This window comes from Gymnogyps californianus, chromosome 7, assembly GCF_018139145.2.
Source record: "Gymnogyps californianus isolate 813 chromosome 7, ASM1813914v2, whole genome shotgun sequence".
In the NCBI taxonomy this organism is placed as follows: Eukaryota; Metazoa; Chordata; class Aves; order Accipitriformes; family Cathartidae; genus Gymnogyps; species Gymnogyps californianus.
The window spans coordinates 7,422,421-7,441,740 of record NC_059477.1 but is presented as its reverse complement, the minus strand read 5'-3'; positions in this window follow the sequence as shown (position 1 = coordinate 7,441,740).

Here is a 19,320-nt window from a genome sequence, read left to right as displayed (position 1 = left end):
AAAAGATGCTTTTGGAAGATGTTTGTCTGGATCAAGACCAATAGAAAGGCCTTTGGGCTAAATTTTCAAATGTTGTATATGGTTTTGTTTTGCTACATTGATGATTCCGCTGTTTGTGTGTCACTTACATGACTCCTCCTGAACAGATGTAAACAGCATAAAATCTTTCATATTCACTGTTTCTCCAACTATGAACTAGAATTTCCTTTCGTGCGTAATATCGCAGAGAAAATAAAATAGATTGTTTTACTTTTTACTGTGAAAGCTGGGTTTGAATTAAGAATCATTAAAAGGTTAATGCCTTTTCTAACACTTCAGGAACATAAAATTTGCTGCTCCTATCACCTTCACATTCACATCCTGAGTTCCAGCTGATGAATAAACAGACTGGAGATTATCACACAGGGTACGTTCATGTGTAAAATGAAATGCCTATTAAAGTTCATTGCTTCAAATGAAACATGCTTTGTAGCTCTTCCTGTAGATATTCCTGCTGAGTTCTGTCATGATATGCAGTCCATATATCATGACAGACAGACAGACACCCAGTCTGTCTTCTCTCATCCTTCTGCTTAGCCCTAGAAGAAAGTGATCTTTTTGATGAGGCTTTGTAAAGTTTTTGCCAGAAAATGCCAACAATTATTCAATTCCTTCATTGGAGACCTACAGAAAGTGGTCTTGGGCCATCAGTGACATGCTAATTTACAATTTTTTTTTAAACCTGATGTTCAGTTACTTTCAGCTAAGATTTTTAAGTTATTTTGAGTGTCTGCACAGTAAATCGAAATCTTCAGCCCCACGTATGGACAAGACTGCATGAAGATGGCTTGTGCCATCTTCCATAGTCCTCCAAGGCTATCCCAGAAGGCTTTGCACTCTCAGATAAACCCACATTCCTCTATGCCCCGTGCATTCAACATTTGAAATGGCCAGGAGATTACAGAACACATTTCTCTGAAGTACCCTTTGTCCTGGCTTCTGACCCCACAGCACTGCAAGGCTGAGTGTAGCACATCACTGGTTAGAGCTGTGCTTTCCCCTTAGTGACATGCTTAGCATCATTTTTAAGAAGCAAGGTTATGTTTGTTTTGCTTTCTCTTCATCTACCTGCAAGTAACCAACAACTCTGATATCAGTTTCTTATAATCCAGGTATCCTTCTTTCTAATTTTCTTGTGAAAAAATTTGAGCTTTTTCTGAAGTAATTCTGCAGTTTAAGTACTATATTAATTTGTATATTGCTGTCATCTGGGAACTGAGAATAATGAGGGCTTGCAGTGATGTTACTCATGACATTAAACATTCCTTAAATCTATTCCCATTAAATTGTGGTCTATTGCCAGAGATGTTCATTTCAGATACAGTATGCTTAGTGAAAACAAATGTATACAATTGCTTGCTTAGCCAAGTATCCTCTAGAAAAGAATCTCAGGAAAGTGAGATAGAGAATTAAGATCTGCAGAACTGGCTTTGTTTGTTTGTTCCAAACCTACAGAAACAAATCTCTGCTTACTTTGCATTGGGAGTTAATTTTTCATGTGCTACCATTAGTACTTCCACTTAACCTGTATTTTTTGGCTTATGCAATAAGCCTCCGCTTTCCTGAGTCACTTCAAATTCTTAAAACAGGCTGGAAATGCCCTGTCCCACGTACTCTGTTTTAATAGCTATAATTAAATTCCTTGGAAGTATTCCTGAAAATCATAAGCTATACATCTATATTTTATGTGAGACTGGGCAGTTATGTTGTCTAAATCAGATGGGCATGTACATGATGCAGCTCTGCACCTAATGTCATCTGTTTTAATGTAATGGTCTAGAGGGTGTGCCTGCAAGCTCCAAAGCTCTCCCAGGTATGTATTCTGTTTACAAATCATATCCTTTTCTAGCTAACTATAACTATGCCTATTTCAGGTGTATGTCTCTATTACCGTCAGTCCCCACTGAGTTATTGTGTTAGGTTGTTTACGTTAGTTTCAGCTAATGCCAACTCTGAGGGATGATTTTACTTGCATGTTCCTATTATACCCTAAGTTCTGCTGAGAGGTGGCTGGGGCAGATAAACTGCATGGGGAGGGAAGCACAGTGGAGGGTGTTTTTTCTTCCCTTGGGGATCCACCGAGCACCGTCAGGGAGAGACCATTCTGGAGTCCATGAGGCATTCGAGTGATTTGCAATCGCAAGTTAGGACTCTGCAGCAAGGAGTGGCATCAGAGGAGATAAAATGAGTCTCCCAGGGGTTGGAGAGGACTGGGCAGAATTTGCTTTAAGTCAGAAATTCAGTGGAAATTAAAAACATCGTGAACAGGCAGAGTTGTTTATGGATCCTTATTGCTATTTGGTCTTGCCCAGTTGCTTTTCCAAACTTAAAATGTTAAATATGTTGGCCTATATTCCAGCATATAGGAAAGCCCTTTTTATTCAAACGCAGCTCCTTCTAGTTTAAAAACCTTTTCATCTCTCTGAGAGGACATAAAGGGTATTCACTAAAAGAAGAATGTTTGCATAGACCCACCCCTAATCTCGGGGCAATTTGTGGTCCCATAGCACTGGCCTTTTATAATAGCAACGTGATACTTTTTATCCCCACGTATGAATGTCAAAGCCATCTCTCCTACTCAACTATTGAGCTCAATTTTTGTCCTACCATCAAAATATAGAAAACTTCTGGGCTCCAACTTTGTGTATCCTGGTGTAAAGGACTTCCATAGTGCTCTTACTGCAGCTGCCTAGATTGACTCATTTGTGTTAAAAGTGGGGCTTTCTCAGTTTAGTCTGACAAGTTTCAAAGCTTGTTTCCTATGTAAGTGGACATATTTCAGAAATGTATCTTTAAATTATTCTTTTTAAAATATGGCTTACTCTCAAGTTATAACATTTATAATTATGGCAAGTTTAAGAAAGTAGATTAGCTAAACATTTGCCCACATCCCTCACTATTTTGAAGGATCTTGGTTACTAATTCCTTGTCTATTGGAACAAAAAGATCAATGATATCTTCAAACTTGTGCTCTAACTGAATGCACTGTTGTATTAAACTTTTTTCTAGTTACATTATTTCTCAAGAATAGAATTTTCATCTGTGTTCATCTTTAGCTGCTGCACATATCTATCTAGTTCTGCTGCATCATTTTTTCCTCTGAAAAACACTAAAAGCAAACCTGTATGGCATGCATGTATCGTTTTACATGAAATGCAGCAAACTCCTGTAGCTTTCAGTACTCCAAAAATACTCATCAGTAAGTTACTTTGCCTGATTAACCAATGAATGGATTAACTGTAATCTTTCAAAATAGCAAATGCTTTGCAATTTGTTAGTTTCTGAATTTAAGTCCCTTCCAAGTATCTTATTTTGCAAAGGGAATCCTGTAATTCCAGCCTAACCTTCTTTAGTTGCTTTCCTCAGTTTCTGAGAATTTTGAATTCCACTCTGAGGTTTTGTTTTAAGTTTTACTGCTGATAATATGTAGTGTTCAGGAATCACTCAGAGTCAAAAAGCCTGGCACAGGACAGTTTCATTTGTTGTCTGACTTCCAGCTGATTAGCATTATCAAATACAACCTCTGCACAGCTTATTAGATATATTTAACTGCCTTGGAGGAAGCCTCTTAATGGAGTTTTCCAAGAAAAACTGTATTTCTATAAAGGATGTCAGTGTAACTTAGTATGTTCCTTTCCTATTAAAAAGAAGCCCATGTTTTTTCTTACCCTTTGTCTTACTATCTCTTTCTCTGGGCCTTTAGACCTGTTCTTTAATGACTTTAAGACACCTAAAATCAATTTCCTTCATTATTTCTGTTTGTATGTAAATAAATACAACTACGTTATGAAAATATACCAGTGAGTTCTGGTCGATTTCGATTACCCTAGCACTGTTTGTCAGCATCTCTTTCCCAAATTCTGATTTACCTTCAAAACAAAGTTTATATTCCTTGGAAATTTACATCATTATTTGCAAACAGAGTCATTGGTGACAGTCAATGGTATTGTTTTCAGTGACTAAGATGAAACCTCTTCAGATTTCTTTTTCGTGGCTGCTGACCAGACTGTGTTTGTCCTGTTTATTCTATCTCCAGCGTTAGGACATGGGCTGAGAGGCGGGGGGGGCCTCTCAATAACTGAAGTGTTGAGGGTAAAGACAGTTAAAGCTTACCTCTTAGCTTCGTTAAAATAGAATTATTTCCCGTTAGCTGGCCTGGAACGAGAAATCAGGTTTATTCACGTTTTGTTTTTTAATTGATTTCAGGAGTTTATCCACTATTTTATTAGCATTACACTACTGCATGAAAGGGAAGTCACTTCCCTCCCCTTCTCTAGCGGCAAACAACGTTTTTTAACCTCCATGTGAAAACAAAGGCTCTAAAGATGAGTACTACAGCAAAACCCAACCCTGTGAGGCAGGAGGAGGGTTGTACGATCATTAAGAAAGGAGTAAGGTCAGTTTATAGCTGCGCTGCCCCTTTCGCAGTTCCTAAGGGGAGAATAATGGAAGCGGTTCATTAGCAGGTAGTTGAGAGAGAGTGGGTGTAAAGGCGGGCTTTTGGTGAGGGCAAGCCAAGCGGCCGGCGTTATTTCTGCGTTAGCATTTCTTTGCCTCTCTGTTAGCATGTCTTTGTCGTACATGCAAATCCACATAGCAAGGACCTTGCTAACACCAGTTTTTAACCTCCTGAATCTCTTCATTACTTCATAAAACTCCTGAGGCTGTCACAGCTGGGCAAACGGGTTAACGCTTGTTCCACAGTAACAAAACCAAACCATCCCCTACCCGCTGTGCTAAGCAAGCTGAATTTGTTCGGAGGTGAGTAAAACGGGTTTCGGTGCACACCTGCTGGGGCAGCGCGGTGATTTTACCACAGCTGAGGTTACCTGGGGAAGCTCCGTCCTGCCTGCTACCAGGCGGCCATTTGCAGCACTGCCACCAAGGCACGCGGTGCGGGGGAGAGACTTTCGGCACAAGTCCTTCTTCTCTCGCTGGAAAAAGAGGAGGATCAACGTAAAAATAACGCTAGGGAGGATGCTGGTGGGTCTCTGAAGCAGAAAGATTGAAAAACTTTTGAAGGCAGACAGGTAAGAGCTTAGCAGGTTTCCTTGAAGACCAGAACAAGTTTGCTCCTGGGTGTGAAGAGAAGCTGTGGTGCTGACTACGACGACTGCTTGTTTATTGTTTAGCGGCTTGGTAAATCTAGCTTTAAATGAAAGTGATGTTGTGGAATATGCACTGTAAAGAGAGGGTTGAGCTTTCCTTTCCTGCTTTTCTCACCTTTGATCTGGTATATTCCAGTTCTTGTTGAAACCTGTGCAGTTTCTTGTACCCTTTCCTAGGCGAAGGAGGAGAGCAGCTGACGAACAGGAGGTGGAGAGCATGCTGGAACGTCTGGAACATTCTCGGTCTCTCTCTCTGCTGTTGTCTGCTGGCTGTGGGTTTGGTTTTTTTTTGAGTGACTTTTTTTTAAATGCTTGTGGCTTTTGCATTCTTAAGTTTCAGAATATGCAAGTCCTATTCATCTTTGGAAGAAATTGCATGAAATAGTGGTAGATCTAACAAGTTTGTGTTGCATTGAGCGAGTGGGAGAAGCAGGTGTGGAAGTTAGTAGTAGCAGCATACTCTTGCACAAATGATTGGTGAGTGAAAAGAACTCATTTGAGCAGTAATTAGCTATCTGGATGGTGTGCTGATTGCATTTAGCAAACTGCTAGTGTAAAGTCATGCACAATAATGTTTGAAATACGCATATGCCTGGAAACTCAGTTTTTTTATTTTTATTATTTTATTAAGATAGTGCTAAAGTACATGGAAGCAGGCATTCTTTGAAAGCCTCAGCTCTGTATCAGCGATGCTGTCACCCGCTGCAGCTGTGGTGTGGGTCCCCGTGGTGGGATGGCTGTCCTTGGTAACACAGCTTGGGGCGCGGAGATGGCACAGAGCCTCTGCAGACAGTGCCAGCTGACCAGGGTTAGTGCCTGTAAATCTGGGTGGATCGTAAAGTTCCTACTACTGCTCAGTAATTAATGGAGTTAGCTAGATCTTTCTGCACGTGCCTCATATTTCCTGGTATTTCAGGAGTATGTGCTGGTGTGTGATAGGTTTTCTGGCCTCCGAGGACTGTAACGGTACAGCTGACTCCTGTGGAGGCTGTGCTCCTCCAGGTAGGCAGGTGATGCCTCTTTGTATTAATACAGCTGGTAATGTGCCAGCCCAGTAATGCTTACTCAATGGTTTATGATTTTATTATGGAAAAAATTAGTTAATTGGATTGTGTGGCTTCTTTGAAAACACTTTATCTTGTGGATCTCTGTTTATTTTCTGACTGGAAATTCCCTTTCAAAAACAAACAGAAGGGTGTCTCGGACTTACTCGAAATCTTGCAATGCCTCTTTCCTATAAAGAAGTTAAAAATGGCGCTGTATTTTTCACTTAAATGTGTGACTTTAAAACAAACTTGCATATCCGCCATTTGCTTAGCAGAGCTATGGCTGAAAAATATACCCACACATGCCATTCACGTTATGAAAAATCCTGAGAGGTCCAACTTTTTTTCTTTCTTTTTAATTTCAGTGAGACACGTTTTGTTCCCACAGAAAGGCTTTTAATATTTTTTTTTTTTTTAATTTAGGAAAAAAGCCTGCTAGTTGCAATTTCTCTGCAACTGTTTTGCTCAGAGTGTGTGTTTACATACATGCCCTCTGCTGCTACCCAGCCTGCGGTGCGCTTATGTCCCCCTGCCCTGCAACCAGGTGCTTCACATCTCACGGCCTCTGAAGATGCAGAATGGGCAAGTTTCATGGCCAGGGGCTGGACAATTTGTGATGTGTTTCCTCAATAGTGAGATAATCATGGTACTAACAAGCAATAACTGGTTGTACTCAAGAATTTCTTATGGCAAACCAAAAATGTTTCTGTGTGTATTCATTCAGTTTAGATTTAATGGTGTTCAGGCTGTGCCTCCAGCTTTTCCTTTGGAAAAGCTAATACATTTGGTTTATTTGGATGGCCTACTGCTTCAATATAATGAAAAAATGTAAAAGAAAATTCTGTTAGGGGTTTGAATGTTGATGTTTGATTACAGTGGCATGCCAGCCTTCTTGAAAGGTCAGGTTGAAGCATCATTGCTGCTTGCTGGGTTTTTTTTTCCTAGCACCACAGTTTCATGTAATTATGTTATTTTACTCTAACTTAGTCTTATGCTGTGACTGTCTCCCTCTGGTGAATTTATGATGTGATAATGTCATTTCAGGTTTGGAAGAAGTTGTACGAGACAGAGGTAGATCTAGTAAGTTTGGTGCATTGGGTAAGTGGGGCAAAAAGGTTTGGAAATTAGCAATCAATGTAGCAGTTCCATCAAACAACTCTGCAATTTTCTGTACACAGTCTTTGCCATCAAAAAGCTTGTTACACATACATGTATCAGGGACAGAGTTGCGCAATTAAGTATAGTTTAAAAAAAAAAAAAAAACAAAAACTAGGAAAAATGCAGCAAGTCCAATACATGATTAAATACTTCCTGATTTAAACTTTGGCTTACTGTCAAGTTAATTTAGAAAATCTTCCTTTGAACAATTTATTTTCCTTGTACTATACATTTATGATCTTTAAAGAGGACTAACTTACTGTGTATTCTCTTCATGGCAATAACTTACATATTATACACAGTTAGGGGCTCTGAGCTCAAAGCACGTCTTCCATGCATTTTGTTTTCTTTAAATAGGGTTTACCCAGACCAACCAACTACCAGAATTTGCAAGAGGAATTTTTACAGTGAACCTGATCTCTGTTCCTTGATTTTGTTCATGTTTCTGCACTCCACAAAGTATTTAACGTGGAATTATTTATTGAAAGGCTATTCTGTCTTAAAAAGAGAACAGAAACTAATGCTTTGGGACTATTGATATACATATACCATTTCAGCTTTATATCTGATTTAGATTTATCTTGACTTAACTGACCTAACGGATCCGTTGTTGCTGATAATGACTACTGGTTATGTTAGTTTTTCCTGTGTGCTGTCAAGATTGTGATTTAGGACAGGACACTAAAAGGGAGTTTCCAGCTGTAGGATTGGAAACAAGAGACTTGCCTCAAATTATCCACTTACCTCTCTGAGCTGGGATTCAGAATGTGTTTTTTGCTTCTCACTCAATTCTCCCCCTTCCCCCACCCAATAACATACTCAATTTTCCTTTTTTATCTTCTCCACTTCAGTTTTGTCTTTTTGAAAGCTTTATTGATTGGTCTGAGTTAACTAGGAACTCCAGAAAATGAATGATAATGAGGAAAAACTTCCTAAAATTCAGGAGCATAATACATATAGAGGCAAAAAGTTCTTATCCTTGTCTGTCTGCTTAACCACATTTAGTCTCCCTGCATGAGACACAACCATCTCCCTCTCCTCTTTCCCTGGTTTTAATGAAAATTTCTGTAAACAAACAGAAACCACTTTTACAAGGTATTTCTTTTTTCATAGTGACAGGAAATATGACAGACAAATGTACTGCCGCAAAACTTTTTCATGGCATTGCATACAAAATGCATAAATACAGGATCACTTGCCACAAGCTCTTCTCTTGCCTACCTGATTCAAAAGGCTTTTGATAATGTGTGTTAAACTTTGCATGAAACTAAAGAGCACTTTTTCATAGTTACCTCCAATAATGGAACAGTGCTAATGGCACAGTGATGCTGAACACATATATGAATTTACTTGGTTTAAAAAGTAGGGTTTACGGTAGGCAGAAACCTCATATATATCTGCCTTGTTGAAGGCAAGTTGTTTGGGGAATATATTGAATTATAATTTTTCTCTGAAGTGTCTCAGCACGTTCAGGCAGATAACAGCACTGCACAACTTAAAGTGCAGTTTGACTTTTTGACAGAAAAATCAAACTCACTGCTGAAGCTCATTTCTTTCTTCAAAAATTGCATACATGAATCATTAGCACCTTTAACAAGCTGGAAGATCTCCAAGTCTATTTGGTCAGTAGCTTCAAACAGAGAACTGCAGTAATTTCTTTCAGGGTCTTGGTGATGTGTCTCTCAAAAATGATGAGCATGTTCACAGACACTTTCACTTTACAATGAGACATATGGTGTGTTTTGTATTTGTAAGTTTCTTCGATATTAGCTCTCTGGCACAACTTAACATTCTTTCAATGTAGTATTTTGTTTGGAGAGGTAGAGAATTTCTTAGTTGAAGCACAGCAAGTGTGTTTTAGGAAAGAAGTGGCAACAAATAGGCAACAAATGTAGGTATTTAAACCTATACATCCCTTATATGTACGGTATGCTACAGAATGCTTGTGGGAGACGTTTCAGTTCTTCTCGAGGATTAGGATACCTGTTTTCTCAGCAGAGGCTTGGCCTGGCAATAGCTCCGTTCCTTAATCAGATCTTGAAATGCTTAGATTCATATCAAGGAAGCAGCCCATTACTACATTTATCATAACCCTATTGTCCAGGTCTGAAACTGCAGTCAGCAGGTAACACCTCATATGTGATAGTAGGGTTGTTTTTCTTATTTCCTTGTGTTATGGTATGTTCCATATATATTCATTTTCATCTGCCTCTTTATCCTCCAGTCACTCCATCATGGAAGATGGCTCTGGAATTCTCCACAGTGGTCCCAGAAATTACTTCCTTCTGGGAAGTGTTATATTTGCTGAGGATTTTAATTTTTTGGGGGGGATGGGCAGAATTGTGTGTTTTGAGAAATGGTCAGTGAAGAAACATTCACTTGCGAGGTGGAGGTTAGCCCAGCAGTTCAGGGGATCTAAAGTTTCTGAAAAAATGCTCTTCTGGAAACTATAATCAAGAATCTTGTCAAAGAGGGGAGGACAAAAAGATGTTAAAAAAGAAAAGAAAAAGAAGAAAAACAGATGTAATCAAGTCACTGGGGGAGTAAACAGCTTGTCCTGAGTCCCAACCACTTCTGAGACTGACACAGAAACTGGAATGCCGTTTTCAATAAGCGTCAAATAAACGTGATTTCAATAAGGACATAATTGTGTTACTATGGCTTATGTTAAGATCTCTTTGTGGCTGCTGTGTTTCCAGGGATAGTTTTCCTGAAAGTACATGTAACGACCTACATTTGCTCCCATTGAGGATGATAGGCTGCTACCGTCGATTTGCATCCGTAACGTGTGCTTTATAAAATTCAGGCACAAACATATTTAAAGGATCTTGGGGCCTGAGCTGGAGTATGTATATGAGAATACAGTTCCTCTGATCTCAATTGAGTTGCGTTGATTTACTCTACTTAGGGATTTTTAGTTGGCTTATGCTGTCTGCACCGCTTTAAGTACTGTTGGTATAGCTGCACTACTGAGGGAGAGCTTACCTTATGATTTTGCCCTTGGCTGTGTTCTCTCTTTGCCTAAAGTAAGTCATAAAGGGTGAAGTGTATAGTTATTCTTCATATGAAAAACTTCCTTAAAAAAAAAAAAAGGCGGGGACAATTACCCTGCTTCAGTGTTGTCATTGTAATGATCAGGCAGCAATAAAATTCTTCTTTTGTAATCTTTATTATCATCTGGTGATGAGAACCTTCTGTTGCTACAAGCTGCTAAACTTTCCTTTTAATAACAGTCTACAGCATTTTACCCGACTTACGTGCTGTATACTAAACAAAAGAAAAATTTGGGGAAAGTAATGGAAAACTCACCATTTTGGGGCTTTCCTAACTTTTTGATAAAATTTTCTGACTTCTTTTTGAACATAGAACTATCCTATCTTTTTTTTTTTTTACTTTAATGACTTAGTGAATGTGAAAGACAATTACAATACAAAGAAAGAAGGATCTTTAAGGGCAAACAAAATAGTGTTTTGATACAGATCTTGAGTGAAAGGTAAATACCTTTCACTCTATGAAATCGCATTGCCTGTATTCCCTTTGTACTGTTGTGAATACAAAGTGTGTAGCGGGAGATTAAATATACGAGTGATAACATGACTGATGGATGTATGGTCAGTTCTGTGATTCATAAGGACCTTTCCCTGTTTAGACAATTTTGTGAATGTGTCTTTTGTCCTATAGTTTAAAAACCAAAACACAAAACCCCCTGGAATTGGACTGATTAGACTTAGAGGCTCCAGGTCAAACACAGAAGTTCTGAAATAAATAACACTGGACTAAGGACAAGGAACTGAACAGTCTGGGAAAGGATGGAAGCAGTGTGTTTGTTTTTTCTGTACAATGTAGGAATAAAAAAAGGCTTCTGACAGTCTTTTTGTAGCTCGGATAGCTTGAAGGCTGAGACTCTCACATCCTTCGTTCCTAGTCAAGTCTTGGAAATTATTATTTTGAGTGAAGATGCAGCTTTAGGCATGTGGTAGAAGGTGGTGGTGGTGATACACTTCTCTAATGTTTGCAGTTGACCTGAAGCCATGTATCATGGAAGGATCAATAGTGCATGTTCTGGTGGATCTTAATTGTCAATATCATGTCTAATTCTTTGCATTCCTGAGTGCCCTTTGCTAACGACTGCTGGTTTCAGAGGTTACTGTTGTGTTAAATGGTTCCTCTAGGTTATGGACAGAAATGGCCAAAAACTGATTAAAAACTCAGAAATGAATGGTGAAGACAGCTCTTGCGTGTCTTTACTAGCATAAAAATTGATAGTAAATGAGACTGTCACTTCCATCTAGTTTGAAAAATCTGTACTTACTGGGCCATCAGCCAGGGACTCTTGGAGCTCAGAATAATTTTGCAACTTGATGTACAACAGACACTATGTTAATACATGCTGCTAGACTGCTTCCTTAATGAAAAGAGTGCATTTTTCAACATGTTACCTCAGCTCCTCTAGACCTCGATCTGGTAATGGAAAACTGGCAAGATCAGCATTATTCAATCACAGCTACCCTGAAAAGATTTCAGGTGTACTTTTTGCTGTGAAAATATTCCTATTGCTAGAAATAGACAATTCAGGATTGGGATTTTTTTTTTTTCTTTAAATAGTATCCTTAATTAATGCAGACTCATTTTCATTTACACAAAGGAAACCTATCTGAGAAATTATTCCTCAAAATACAAAGTAAACTTTACATATGGAAATTATTCTTTTGACTTCAGTGGATCGCCTCCCTTAGGTGTTACTAGATTAGGGAATGTATTTTTAAAATATTTTTTTCCTACTGTATGGTGTTTTCTCCCCCACGCCCAATCCTTAAATGTCTTTAATTAGCTTCCTATAAAGATACTGTTTTAAAGTGCAACTAAAGTAATTTGTAATGAATTAACTGAAGTCAGATGTTTTCTATATTAAGACTATAACTGAGCCACTGGTACCTTTTTAAATGCAGTCAGATATGTTACAGGAGGAGTCTTCTTAAGAGTCAGGTTGTCATGAACAAGGAATTAGCTTCACAAACTTGAAATAAAGTCTAGTTCAGTTTTGTTGTAGGTAGATGTAGTAAAGGGGAGATGGTAATGCCTCAAATCCCACTGTTAATAATGCAGCACTATGAGACCTTCTTGGCTTTTTTTTTTTTTTTAAAAAGAAGAAATATTTAAAGTTGTGCCTAAATATGACAAAATGTTTCCTTTTAAGTGGTGAACAGCTGTATCTACCCAAACTGCATTCTATGGTCATTAATCGTGTGTGTTTTAGTTACCTTGTTTCCTTTGTTCTATTTAATACCCATTAAAGGATATTTTCTTTGACTGTTAAATAACATTAGTATTAAACCAGCTTGCCTTATTAAAATAAACAAATATATTTGTGTGACTACAGCTTCATAAAAATCATGCTGTGAACAAAAAAATTTCATGAAACTAGGAGCGTAGCTTGCATTCAGATTTGCTAAACAAAGAACTAGCTGGTTAAAAGGGTGACAGATTGGGTGTTATATGGAAAGATTTTAACTGTATGACTCAGAAGCTGTGCATATTCTTCTTAGCACCTACCTCTGTATATATGAATATGAACATCTGAATTTAAACAAAATTTCTTTACCAGATTTTACAATGGAAAACCGTTAGGTTCACTAGGGAGCTTGGGGCTCTGAGGTTTGAAGTGGTAGGTGAGATCCTGTGTAGATACTTGCAAATGTCTACTTACCACTTTATTTAGAAAGCTATTTTTATGGGTCAGATGCTACTTTGGATACATCTAGCAATTATGGTGGTAGTCTTAGACTCTAGAAATTGCCATAATAAATAAGAAATTGTAACCTACGTCTGGAAGGTGTGTTGTTATCTGTATGCTACACAACTAGATGGCAACATACCTGGAGACTCAGTTGGACAGCAACTGAGTGCAAACAAACAAAAAAAAGGGTTTTTTAGTTTTGTAGAATGTGTTATTTTTCACCTTTTTATTTTTGGAAACTTTATCTGAAAGACATCCATTTTCATACTGATGACTTAGTCTTGAAAACATACTAATGGAGTAAGCATTAAGGAAAGTAGTTTTAATAGAGTAAGGAAATAAATTAGTCTAGGATGTCATTCTTGGCCTCTGGGTTTGATCTAGAGCAGTGTAAATGATTGATTAGTTATGCTGTGGGAGGGAAGGGGAAAGGTCAGTTTTAAACAAGTTCACACTGCTTAGCTGGTACCAAATGATCTCTTACTAGATATTCCCTAGGAAGTGTTAGAAATGTTTTAAAGCCACCACCTAATCTGTCTGTGCTTGTTTTGAACAATGGATTAACTGAAACTACCAATATAGCACGTTTCCAATGTGACTTTTGGAAGCAAGAGTTAAATTATCTAAACACTTGATTTCCAACATACCAACCCAGTTGTGGGTATGTTGCCAGAGATTTTGAGGTTGTTCTTGGCCTGACCACTTAAGACTGTTGCACATTACCTTTTGTGTTGGTGGAATGATTGGAATTGTGCTAAGTATCTATGACATTTTGAAATGATCTTCCGTAGTGCCCAATAGTGTGTGTTTCTGCTGGAACAGCTAGGTATTCCCTGAATTTGATTTCCCATAGTGGTTTCTATTTTTAAAAGTATTTGGATACTTTAATGAAATGTGACTGCTTGGTTTTCCATGGGCTCTAAAAAGAAACAAACAAACAAAAAATCTGAAAAGCACTTAAAATAAACCAAACAAACCACATTAAAAAAAAAAAATCAAACTTTTTAAATTTCCTGCATTTATCAGAGTTGGAAAATACAGCTAGGAAAAGCAGAAACACTTGATCAATTCTGTCTTTAAATCTATGAATTAAACTTGCTGGTTAAGTCCAAGATAAGTCAACAAAGCGTTTCAAATGTGTTCCTAGTTGAGTTCTGTGAGCAAAAACTCTTCAAAAGTTAGATGAGTGATTATTTTACATGACTTCAGTGAGTGATAACACTTTTCATGCGATCCTGCAAAGTAAACTTAAAACTTGCACATAAACTGACCAGACCTATTGATCTGTTTGATCCACGGGAAGTTGCCTTATATGAAATGTGTTATCTAGACACACATGATTACAAAAGCATGTTTTTCTATCAGTCAGAGGAGCAAGCTAAATAATTGCTTAGCTTGGTTGACTGAACTTGTTGGTTGTGATTAGACTGGAAGTGTGCTGAGGGGTATTGGTGAGATGAATGAGGCTTGGTAGATCCATGTCTGCATTGTCACATTTGCAGTACCTTGTATTTATAGAAAGTTGGAGGGTGCTTACGTACAAAGCTGCTCATCTGTGAAAGCAATTTGCTTCCTCTGTTTTTTACAGTATTTTAATGAACCCAAACTTCATCACTTAAAGTTTTGGTAGAGCTGTTTACATACTTTACCTCTGTGTGTGTGTGTGTTTGTGTAGACGATGCGCTCCTTGGCTTTGCTAGATCATCTGCAGAAGCAAAGCTATTCGTGGAGCAAGTGTAGACAAATGTTATATTCCATGAAGATGAGTAGAACTGGGTGAACATGGTATTTCTAATTTACAGAACATGGAATAAATGATGTCATGCTGAGCAAAATGAAGAATTATTTGGGATCCAATAAACACTCAAATTTCTTTTTTTTTTTAGTGTACTACTTAAAAAACTACTAAATTAGGTATTTCATATGAAAATATTTGTTTGGGAAATGTGCCTTCGTAAAGAATGTTTTGAGCAAGACAGGCACATTGTTTACCAGAATAATTAAGTCTGTATAAGTGAAGTTGTCTTTTGGGATAGAAAACATTTGTCCTACTCCGAAATTGGTTTTAGCAAGACCTTTGAACATAGTGTGTGTAGCACTTTCGTATTGGTCACTTTAACAGCACTAGCATGGTCAAGGAAGAAAAAAACCTTTGAAATGGGAGTCTTCCAATTGCTAAGGTTGTGTCTGAAGGGAAGTCTAAAATCTCACTTCTAAATGATCATGTATCTCTTCATGGGGATGCTGGGACAAGATCTGGCTGATACAAATCAGCAGTGCTAAAGCTAATTAATGTTATTGATGATATGTGGCCAGTAGTCACAATCATTAGATTAAGTTTCCCAGGAAGAAATTTATTTGATAGCTTTCAGTAAAACAAAAGTGTAGGAGAAAACTTCACCTGTTTAGAATCAGATAGTGGCTGGGATTTAGAAAAACGGTGTTAGAATATGCAGTTGTAGTACTTGGCAAAAAAAGTTACATTAAGGCTTGTCATGGTTTAACCCCAGCCAGCAACTAAGCACCACGCAGCCGCTCCCTCACTCCTCCCCCCTTCCAGTGGGATGGAGAGGAGAATCGGGAAAGAAGGCAGAACTTGTGGGTTGAGATAAGAACGGTTTAATAATTAAAGTAAAATATAATACTAACAATAATAATATTGAAATATAATAGGATTGTAATGAAAAGGAATATAACAAAAAAAAGATAAAAAAAAAGAAAACTCAAGGGGGAAAAAAAAAGTGATGCACCATGCAATTGCTCACCACCCGCTGACTGATGCTTGAGCAGTGATCCGCCCCTCCTGGCCAACTCCCCCCCAGTTTATATACTGGGCATGTCATTCTATGGTATGGAGTAGCCCTTTGGCTAGTTCAGGTCAGCTGCCCCGGCTATGCTCCCTCCCAGCTTCTTGCACACCTGCTTGCTGGCAGAGCATGGGAAACTGAAAAGTCCTTGGCTTAAGATAAGCGCTACTTAGCAACAACTAAAACATCAGTGTGTTATCAACAGTATTCATACTAAATCCAAAACACAGCACTGTACCAGCTACTAGGAGGAAAATGAACTCTATCCCAGCTGAAACCAGGACAAGGCTTCAGTTAGAGTTGACTAAATTTATAATGTTTTTCCAGGCATTATACTGTACCTGAATTGCAGGTTTTTTTCCTACACCATGCTTTTCCGTGAAAGTAGTTTGACTGTGTTGAACTGAAGAAGTCACCCTGTTGTGCCACTGAATGTGCTGAGCTGGGAGGCTAGAGAGACACTAATGTTCTTTTCCTGTATTTTTTGAAAAATTTCATGGGATGTTACATCTCTGCTAGCCTCCAATAAAATAATTAAGTATTTAACTAGCTTGAACCAGCTAACTTACATTATGAAGTTTATTCAAAGGATTATTTTCTTGACCTCACTGGGATCAGCAGGCGCCAGCATAGTCCGAGTTTGTAGCAGTGCTGTGTGCAAGTAAGCACTTGGACACGTGTTTGTAAAACTTATTGCAATCTTGGGCTTACTTATACATTCTTCCATAAATTATCCTGTATCTTATTTCATTTCTAAAAACTGCACAGCAACTATCAGAATTCATTTAAATCAAAATGCATCTAAATTAAATTTACAAAAAGACCACACCAGCCCAAATGTGCAGTATATTTTTAAAATGCAGGAGGTGTGCACTGTCATGACAAATTATATTTGTTAATTGTGAGCAGTTCACTTTTTGCATATTGCAATATTAGGAGATGACTTGATTAGCTCTTTCTTGCACAGTAAACTTTGTGCTGATCTGCAGCAACCTCAGAGTCCTTGAGTCTATCCACAAATCTGCATCTTTACTGTACTACTGCTATAGATGTTGCCATTAGAAAAGCTTTTAGATGACCTGTGATGGTTAATCAAATTGATGTGGCTTTGGGTAACTGGCTTATTAACTGAGCCAAAGTTGCAGCGCAAAAAACCATACACTAAACCACTTGTGTTTCACCTTAACACTACTGGAATGAAACTGTAGTTAATAGGGGAAGGAAAAGGAAGCAATTGAGATTTTGACCCTTTTTTTTTTTTTTTTAAATATCTCTCCTTCCCCCATGTCTTGTCTTTATTGTGAGGATGAGGGGAAGAAGGAACGTGAAAGCAGAGGTAGTATAACGGCCAGGAGCACATCTCAAAGTCGACAACCCTTAAAAACAAAAAGCTGCTAAGCAACAATACTTGCTGTTCTTGGCTATGAAGAATAAAAACCAAATGTTGCTTAATTTAGTAGATATAACCACGGTGATTCTGTACACTTCTTTTGCTACATATACGGAATTAACTTTGGAACGTTGTTCACAATGGCATGTCTGGATTGTCAAGGCTAAGGGAAATTCTGTCCTAATCAACTTCTCAGAATAAGGTTTTTAATTCAGGTAATGCTGGTATGCTTAGAGTAAAAACTATTGGCAAAATAATAGAGTTCATCTCCACCTAGTTTTGTTGCAACTTTATAATAATAGTATGTGTAACAACATCTCTGTTCCTTGGTGAAGTCTCTTCATGTTCTCTGCAAGTAGTCTGACTATAGTTTGGAAATACCTGATCTACCAACTGACTATGTTTCTTTACAGTTTGGAGCACGTGGTAACTCTATTGTATGATGTCTTGTGTTCTATACCAGTGCCTAATTTAAGCTTTTCAACTAAACAATGAGTGCTTGAATGTGTGCATGTAATGGCAGTGAAAAGGTTAATGCTACCCAATGATTTTTCCTACTTATTGAACTATCGATACATGATGAGTGAGTCAGAATTGCTGAGTAATTGTTGAAACTGGTCCTGCAAAGAATGAGGATCAGCGTAATCTCACTGAATAACAAACCAATATTGTAAAAAAAAAAAAAAAAAAAAAAGTCCATACAGCCTTAATAGAAGGAAGGGTGATTTGTTTGAGGAAAAACAAAACAGGGAAGATGGAGAGGTTTTCAAGAGTGTGAACATCCATAATGGCAGCTTGTATAAATTGTGGTAGAATGGCTGTCTTGCAACTAACTCCTCCTGTGTTGTATGTTTCTGAAGGAAAAATAAATGAGGTGCTCCCACCCATGTATGCTGAGCAGCTATGCCCAAATGGAAGTCAGAGCACTCAAGGCCTTTTTCTGACGAATGTAAATAATGCAAGTTTGGTTTTATGTATTATCTTGAGTTGAAAAAAAAAAAATTCTTATGTGCTTTCCTTTTTAACAAAACAAAACCCAACCCTGTGCCATGCAAATTGTGAGTCTACAGACAGGCTTGATTTTGTCTGACTCTAAATTTTTCTGTTTCACAAATCTTAAGTTCCATGCTTTAAGCACAGAATCAAATTTACATTTGTCAGCAATATTATAGTGTGAACAGGTCCCTAAGCTCATAATGGCAAATTGATCTGGCCTTGTATATTTTTTTTTTTTCCTGTGGATTTATTTTCTTAAACTAGAACTTTTCATTTGTCAGAATGGTCTTAAATATATCCATTAATGAAAATATGAAAACTGAGTACATATAAATTATGGAAGCTACTCTGCATGTTACAAACTGTATTTTACTTAATTAAGCTTAATGAATGTTCCTTAAAACTATTACTTCTTTGGCTTTCCATGTGTCTCATTTGTCTTAAGCTAGCTAAATCAATTATGCATGTCTTAATCTTTGACATAATCTATGAAGATACAGTTTCCCCAGGTATAGCATATTTATCTTCATTTTTTAAAGATTATACCTAATTTTTCTATTACCATGGGTTCTCAAAATTTACATGTTTAACTGTTTTTCTACCTCTCTATATTTTCCCCTGACCTCAGCTTAAATGGAATGTAAGTCTATAATTTTTTTTAATTGCAAACTGAGGGGCATAAGTATAAATGTATTTAAATCTCTATCCAATATGCCTGTTCATCTGTTTACTGTGACCTAGCCTACTTATCTGTAAGGATACCAGTATGAAAGTTTTAGCGAACAAAGTGAAGCCAATGCATTAGACCTGTTTTCCCTCTGTTAAAAATGAGAGACGTTTTGTAGGTCCTTTACCTTGCAGTTACTGAAAAGTTATTTAAAATATGACACACCATTCACCCTTTTATTATTGGAAGACTAATTTCTTGACCCTTGCCCTCTTTTCTCCTGCCTTCCTTCCCCTGCCACTGACAGTCTTGCCATAAGCAGCAAGCTCAGGCACCTATGCATGAATATTGGAGTAAAAATAGTACGAGAGT